Source organism: Thalia democratica, chromosome 4 (genome assembly GCF_965202585.1).
Source record: "Thalia democratica chromosome 4, ktThaDemo2.hap1.1, whole genome shotgun sequence".
NCBI lineage: Eukaryota > Metazoa > Chordata > Thaliacea > Salpida > Salpidae > Thalia > Thalia democratica.
Genome location: NC_139168.1, coordinates 4,079,492 through 4,088,890, shown reverse-complemented (window position 1 = coordinate 4,088,890; position 9,399 = coordinate 4,079,492).

The following is a 9,399-nucleotide window of genomic DNA, read 5'->3' as shown; positions in this document are numbered from 1 at the left end:
TTTTAAGTCTGGTTTTAATGTCATTTAAAGTCATATTTGTTTTTTGGTTAGGGTCATCTAAATTAGCTAATAGTTCAAACTTTGACTTTTTTGCAGTTGTTTTAGTTTTACACGATTCGTTTTCAACTTTTCGTTTTCTAGTTCCATTTTCAAGAGTAGAGAGAATTCTATAGAACATTATAGCTTTAAACTAAAATATATTTATTTTTATTTCTTAGAACATATAAAGTATAAAACAATGACTACGTAAAAAATTGTTTTTGCTTTGTGTATTTTTTAACCAATGGAACTATTAAAACTAGTTTTGGTATTAAATTTTTTTTTTCTATTCTAAGTTCTCTAAAAATTAACTAAAAAACACAGAAGTCGGACAGGATAAAACAAAATTATACAATTTATTTATTTTATTAGTACATCTAATTAATAAAAAATGACGTTATTTAAAAGTGTATTAAAAGTACTTGGTTTGCGGTATATTGAAGAGTTTTTTATTGCGTTCCACTATTTTCTCTAAACGAATTATTTTAGGTTCAACGAAGTCTGTATACTCAGGATCAGGCTCCTCAGGACTTTCAGGGATCTGACTTTCATCAAAGTAATTTTTCATCACCGTCCTTGACTCTCTAAGCTCTTGGTACCATTTCTCCTTACTGGAAGTTTGAAGTTGCAATATTAAAAAAAAAAAAAGTATTACTCATTAAATTACTTTTGTTAAATTTTCAGGGTTTAACTCGATTGTTAAAATTTGTTATAGTTTACAGCTAATCTCTAAAACTAAGTCGATGTGATTACACGTTTTCTTATTTATTTATATTGTTATAAGAGTAAAAATTTTATCAAGTAAGCAGCGTTTTAAGTTTTGTTTATTTATCGTTCTATTTGTTAAATTTTAGCATTTATGGTTTATCTACATAACAATCCTTTGATATACTGAACAAAAAAATTTACCATTCAGTTTTCAATTTAAATATATCTATTAGTTCTTTATATGATCCCTAATAATATTTGGTTATATGATAATTAACAGGCTATATCTAAAAAGTGATGCTTATTTTGAAAACTAAAAAAAATGTAAGTTATATAGCCATGTTTTCTTTTCTACTCGAGATATCAGAAAATTACTAAACATAAAAAACTGAAACTTATTTTAAACATACCTCCAAAAATCTTTAAAACTTTCCAAAACCAAAAAATTAGTATTTAGATATCTCAGTAAGACCCGAAATCATATTTTAACAATCAAGTATCATTATTTTATATTCTAGTACTTCAAACATTAAATATTCACATAATATATTAATTAAAACAGTTAGAATTGGAGCTTGTTGAATTTGAATAGTTGTGAACTATTAGTATTTTATGAAATTTTATAATATAGTAATTAAATCAGTAAACTAAGTAATTTTTAATAAACAAAACTTTATGAACTCAATAGGTTTACTACATTATACATAATTTTTAATGTATTAAAACTATAACACTTAACGTAAATGAAAAAGTTAACTTTAAGGAACTAACAAGAAAAGCATATAAACAACTCTAGCTAATCTACACTGATTTTTTACAAAAATTCTCCTTAGTGTTTTCTACAAAATAATTTAACAAGAACCATATTCAGTATTTAAACAGCAGTCCTATTAGTAGAATTTTAATTTTTAACCTAACATTTAACTACTAATATAACGACTAATATAGTAAAATACTAATGAATAATATAAACAATAAGATTTTTAATAACATCATGTTTTGCATAACAACAATATTTAAAACCTAAAAGTTCCTCTTTTTTCTATGATTTCTAGAAAATCATCTTTAAGTAAAAATTTTACAGGTTTCTTCCAAACTATTTCTTCTGCGATATCACTCTTTAACCATTTTACTTTTAGTTCCTTTTTTAATGCCTCTTTGTAATAATCTCGGCTGACATTTACTGTTTGAAAAAGGTAGTATTTTAACATTTGGAAAATTGGAAAAATGTAAGAATATCAAGTTTAAATCTAAAACTACTTTTTTTAATTTGCCTTTCATTTAAGGTCATTGGACTAAAGTAAATGCAAATATAATTATTCTTAACTAAAAATTTTTGATTGTTTATTAAGATTTACAACTGTTATTGAAAAAAAAATAATCTGATACAGTAACACTGAACGACTACGACATATTTATTTGTTTATATGAATTAATAAACCGTTAAAGAAAATATAGTGAATTTTAAATTTCTAAATTAATTTTATTAGGAACCTCTTTCTCCGGGGATTATTACGAAATGAAAAACTGATTTAAGGTTCTCAGACCAGCGAACTGTTTTAACTTTTCTATCAGGTTTGCTAACATTTTTCAAGATACCCATTCCTTTTTATTTATTCGATTAAATTGCTGTAATAATAGAAAAATTAAAACTAGAAGTAAATCTCAAAAAATCTCATAAACAACAGTTTATTTATACGGATGATTTATTTATGAGATATTTCTATCTCATATCTATCAATAGAAATATGTCATATATAAAACAGAAATTAAAATAAATATTTATTGTATAACTACATATACTACAACGGTCTACATGCTGCTGAAATCATCCATGCATGACAAATAAAACAACTCTACAATATACAGAAAAAATATATCAAGTACTGAAAAGTAAGGAAACATAAACAATATATTTACAAACTTTAATATTAAAGGTAATAAACTGTAAATATTAAAGCTTCCGTAAAAGCAGGCAGTTAACCATGATTATTTTTGATGTGATATAATTTTTCATAAAGAACAAAACAGCTGTAAAATTCCTAAAGTTTTCTGCGGATATTCAGCGGAGAACATATATTATTGAAACAAAAAAAATCAGTTGTTGTCTTTAAGCTTACGCTTATGTACTCAAATAAACAACTAATATTTAATATTACTCTACTAGTGCTTACTTCATGACATTATCGTTTTGAAGTACTACATTTTTAATTACTTTATTTTATAATGACTACAGCCTTCAAAGTACTGAACACAGTGAGTCCAACGAACAACTTAATGTAAAAAAATTAACCTGCACTTTGTATAAAGTCATGTTCTCTGCCTAATATAAGTCTTATTATAAAGAAGTTCTCAAAAATTATTAAGTCTAATGTAAAAGAAATCATGTGTGTATAAATTACGGTCAGCATGTGTGCGAAATTTTTCCTTTGTTTTTGAAAATATGTCTTGATAAACCCTTAATTGTTTTAAGTTATCCAGATTAATCACAGTTGGCACGTGCAAAATTAGTGAACAGTTTTGCTGGAAATGTACAGAATTTATTTTAGATCAGTTAACCTAATGTCTCATCTAAACTAGTTGATTTTTTTGCAGTTGGTAGAGATCATGTTAATCGCTTTGCGGATATTTAAGTTTTTCTTGCAAAAGTTTTGCGTCGCTTCAATGCATTAAAATGCTAATACTAATTTTCAAAACTTCTAGACAGACTTTTTCAAAGTATTTAAAAAACCATCTCCGGCCTTTAATTCAAATTGTTTAATTTAGCTTACTTTAATAATATACATTAATGTAAACAAGAACTTGATGCATTGCCTTAGCAAAGTTGTGATTTATTTTTCATATTCTTTGTTTACATGCATATTTCACTTCAGATTTATTTACAAATTTATTTGAAACACTGGCAGACACTCTCTTATACTATGGAAAAAATTAGAAATATTTCAATGTCGAAAAAAAAGTGCTATCGGGATATATTCATTGATTGATCTGAGTAATGTAGAGATTAGAGAGAGGTTTAATGTTAAGACTTGTTTATCAACTTAACTTCATATCGTGTATATTCGCTTCACATTGTTCAGAAGTCCAAGACAAATTAATTGTTATCAAAAGACATATATTTCCTTTCTCAAGTTTATAAAGTATTTCCGATAGCTGTTTATAGCATAATACTGTATAATCCATTCGTAACACTATAAATCTATTAAATTGTAAAGTATTTTTACAACTTTGCTTTATCATGAATTCTTGTAAATGACTGCACACTACAAATTAGCAACAAATAAGTTTTTTTGAAGGTCTTTTTTAGTCCAATCGATTACAAACATAAAAGCTAATAAATATATATCAAATATAAACTAGTGGTAATCGATTAAGTAAGCAGAAGTGATTAAAACAAAAACTATACAACTTGTTATTAAATCAAACACAACTTTTATAAAATCTTGGCATAGTCCTAGGTAAATTTAGTCCTAGAACAAGTAGCCGCTAAACTTTCTTAAAATTGAAGCTAAAATAACATGGTATTTGTCTTAAAGTAAAAAATAATTAGGTTCAAACTGTTTTTATTATAATAACTTATAATAAATTTAAAACCATTAAAAATATTGTTTATTAAAGTAGTAGCATTGAAGATGGTATAAAAATAAACTAACAATTTTTATCATTTTAAACTGTCTAAAAAAATTTAACTCAATAAAGTAAAAAGTTAATTAAACAGACCTAGCATAATTTTTTTTTTCACCGTTAAAATACTTCAAAAACCATGTGTTGTAAAAATAAATAAATAGGTTAATAATAAATTACGTGTTAGTTGTTTTTTAGATGGTTTTACTAACTTTTTGTTTAGCATAAAATAATGTTAAAAATATATTATTAAATTTTTTTTTGTTATTGTAGTTGTCTTGAAGCTCATAAAGATAGTTTAACAATATTTAAGCTTTTTACGCAGTTCCTTAAGCTTCGTGATAATATAAAATATATAAGTTATAATATAAGTGAATAATAAAGTTGAAAAAAAAATACGAGTAATAACTTCAAACTTCATTGAATAAAACTAAACTCAAACACTTTTACATTTCTGCTCTTATTTAAAATTGTTGTTCTTATTTAACATAACATTGCTTATTATCTGATTGTTTTCAAAATGATCAAATCTTTCTAATCTTAATTAAAATTCTTTAGAACAACTTTGACTTTTTTAAATTACAATTAAATAACAATCTAAGCCTCAAGATATATGTTATAAACCTTTTATTGATACTTCAAAAGTTTACTACTATTTTATAGTTTGTTAATTATTTAGAAAATACAGAAGAGATAAAAATATACCCATAATTTATACGGAAATTTAAATACCAACTTTTATAAGTAAAAGATAACAGAATACCAATTAATAATAAATACCTAAAAACACTAAAGTTGTAACAAAGGAAATTAAAATTATGATAATTTTAATAAAGCATGATAGTAACTAGCAACAGACTTGAAATAGTTTAGATTAAAAGTAGCACAAGTTAGTCTGACTTTTTAGGCCCTTTTTACTAGCATGAGTTATTTTGATTGTGTAGCAATCCTGCAAAGAAAAAAAAGGTTTTGAATGGATAAGTAAATAAATAAATCAAATGAAACAGACTAGGTTTAGGAGTAAAGAAGTATTATATCATATTTAAAATCCACTCTTAATTTACAAAACTAATCGTAAAAGTGTAGGTTATGCACTAAAATTTATAATAACACTATCTTATTCTTATGTGAAGGAACCTAAAAAATGAGTAGCTGTCTAAATTGCGCGAGCGAACAAAATTTCACGACGGGACAAAATTGTACGAGTTCACGAAATTGCACGAAGGGCCATTTTTGCACGAAAACCCTTTTGCACAAGCAGACAATTTTGCACAGAATAATTTTTTTTTAGTTTTTTTTTTGTTGTTTTATTTTTTTTTCTTTTCTTTCACTGTTACTCCTAACCCTTACCCTCGATCGGTAAGTTATTCTTATTATTTTTTATTATTTTTAGTAGTAGCTTTTTTATTTTTTTTAGTTATAAAAAAAAAATATATTTTTTTTTTTACTTTTATGTTTTATTTTACTACTACTGTTACCCTTAACCCTTACCCCCGGTCGTTAGCTTTTTTCTAATTAATTTTTTTAAACTATTTTTATTTTATTAATATTTTTTTTCTAATTACTTAAAAGTTATTATTTTATATTTATTTTTACTATCACTGTTACCCCTAACCCTTACCCTCAGTCATTAACTTTTTTTTATTAAACTATTTTTATTTTATGTTTTAATTTTTTTTGTACTATATTTCTTAATTTTCGTCAAAAGTGTAACTCGTGCAAAATTGGCCATTGGTGCAAAATCATCTTCGTGGAATTTCGTTCCCTGGTGAAATTTTGTGGCCTGGTGCAAATTTGGCTTCGTGCAAGTTTGTGCATTCGAGCAAATTTTTTGTTCTCGTGCAATTTTGTCCCCTCGTGCACTTTAGTAACCTCGTGCAATTCAGACCCGTTCCCCTAGAAAATACCTTATGTTTTTACCACATTATAACCTAAAAATATAGGTACAATTCATTTAGTTGAATACAAGTTTCAGGTTTTTAAATAAAATTATAAAATTATAATAAAATAACTTTAAAGAGATTTTATATTTTAAAGATTTATCTTTTATGAATTTACAACAGTTAACATGTATTTTATTCATTCAAAACTTTAACATTCAAGCTAAGTTTCAGTTACAGAATTCATCAGTGTAAGTAACATATTTTAATTTTATATTTATATTTGTAAATTAAAAAAATTAGAAAAAAAAAGGAATCAATAAAAAAAAACACTTATAAACATTTAGTTTACAAAAAAAACTAATTAAGCGAAAATCCATCAGTTTTGTCTTTTTTATCATAGATTACAAAAAAATCATAAAGATATAAAAGTCTAAAATAAGTAAAAAGCCTACAAAATCATTTAAGTCCAACTTTTACTAAATTTTTACTCTTCCTTACAATCTACATATATCTGGCACACTAATTTTTTTAAAAATTTATTAAACTAAATATAAATTAACTATAATATATATTATTTAAAAAAAACTAAAATTTATTACTTATAATTAAATATTTGAAAAAAATGTTGTTATCAATATACTTTTTGTTTTAACATACTTGTTAAAGTTTGCTTAAAGTTTTTATGTAAATTTACAAGATAAAATTAAAACTTTAATTTGTTTATTGTTTGAAAAAATAAAAACAAAGTATAATTTAGATATCATGTTGATTTGTAAGTTTAGCTTTAGTTCTTTAAAAGGATTATCGTACAAAACTAATAATTAAAAAAAGTTCTCATATTTTTAATATAAAAGTAAATATTAATAATAAAACTAATATAAAAAAGTTATTAAAAACTATAAGAAATATTTATTCTTTCAGCAATACAACTTACTAAAGATGATTTTATTAAACTTATGTTTAAATTTTATAAAATAAGAACAAAATAAAAGTGTTTATTTTAACCAGAGTTGAATTATGCTAAATATTAAAGCTAGTAAATTCAATATATAGAACTTCTGCTTATAAATACACCTAAATTTTTTTTGTTTTAACTTTAGTAAACATATTTCTAACTGACTACTTTTTATTTAAATTTTAAAAGATAACTATTTTTACACTATAGTAATAACTTATTTTTATGAGTATGTATACTAATTTAATTGTTTACAAGACTGACAAATGTAGGTAACTTTACTGTGTTTTATAACTTAAAATCTTTAAATTATTACAATTTATAGTTGTTCTTAAATAGAAAGTATTTTTAGCTGCCTGTCAAAAGCAATATAGCCTGTCTTTAAGTTGCCTGTCTTCTTTTTTGTAATAAAAAACAAAACATAAAACTGAAAATTTGAAACTAGATATTTTCCCTGTTAACCAAAATACAGCATAATATTTGAGTATCTTAATACTCTTTACAAGTAATTATATAAGTTTATACAGGACAATTTGAATAATGTTTAGTAACTAACTAACTTGATTTAAAAGTATTTAGTTGATAAGATTAAACTAATCTTTTTATTAATAAGTAGTAACAACTCTGTAGTTCATAAAAGTAAAACTATTTAAAAAGGTTGTTAAATGATAAAATCTTTTATATTACTGTTGAATTCATTAATAAAGAGATGAATTAATTGATGTATGAATTAATTTGTTTATATATTAATAAGTAATTTAGCTAATAGCATTTTTATAATACTTTAATATTTATAATTAGTGCACAGTACATGAAAATTGTTCTTAAACTAGACATAAAACACTGTTAATATAATGTGCTATTAAACTTTACAATACTTTTAAGCTGGAATCTGTAAGAAACTATAATCTAGAACTAAAAATAAATTTAATTTTTATAGTTTTAAATTTACAACTTAAGATTTAGTTCTTTACTTGATAATTTTAAATTCAGGTGATAAACCTGTATAACAAAAAATTCCTAACTTTTAATAGAGGCATAAAAAATGATGTCATCACTGATAAAAATAAATAAAGAAATGAATATATTTCAACTTTGTTGCTAACTTTATTTTAATAATTAAAACATTTTTGTGAATTAATAGTAAAGTTCAACAAATTTCCAATTTTTTTTCTAAAACTTAAGATAAAAATGTTTGGTCTAAAACCTTAACTCACTTTCAAAAAAACTAAACGTGCATATGTACCATGTGGATTTTACTCATGCAAAGTTGGTTATGTGTTAAGATTTGAATTAGCTTTAAAAATTTTTCAAATAAACTAAAACTATATCTTTTAAAGTATTTTAAATAATCTGAAGCAATTTAGTTTTCAGACAATGTTGCCATAGTTTACCACAAGCCATTTAAAACTTTTGTAAGTCTAAATTATTATAGAATATATTCTTATATTCCCGTAGATTAGTATTATGAAACTACTGGGAAAATGACAACTGTGTTTCTGATTAGTTTTTTTGTATTACAATGGTATTTTCTATAAATGAGTGGAGTGTACACCTACAGAATTCTTATTAAACACTTCATTATGAAATCATGTGATTGCCTAAATTTAACAAAAAGCATAACATGTTATTATAATGTGAACTATTTTTTTATTCAATATTTTAAAAATATTTAGTTGTTAATTAAAAATTTAAACTCATATTACGAATATTAATAATACTAAATATTTGATAATAATATTAATAAAAATTTTGTTGTTTATATAGAATGTTTTAGGATTTTAGGAATTTAACTGTATCTAAGTTAACTTGAGAGCTCAATTATAAAAGTATATTGTTAAATATTTTCATTAACTAAATATTGGATAAGGCGTTTTTCTTGGTTAAAAAGTTCTAGAAATTAAATGTTTTTATAAATATTATGTGAAAAAAAGAAAAACTTAAGGTTCAATATAAAAACTACCCTTTAAGTATTTATAGAGATATATAGGTTTATAAATGTATACAGTTTTTCATTACAACTTTTATAATTTTGAGGTTTTGTTAAATAATACCCTGTTTTGTATAAACCTTTCTAAATTTTTATTTTTATTTTCCTAAATGTCAACCGAAATTAAAAAAAAACCTTATATAGTCAAAAAAAAAACCTGTAAAAAAGATGTATCTATGGATAATAAAAAAAATCTCCAA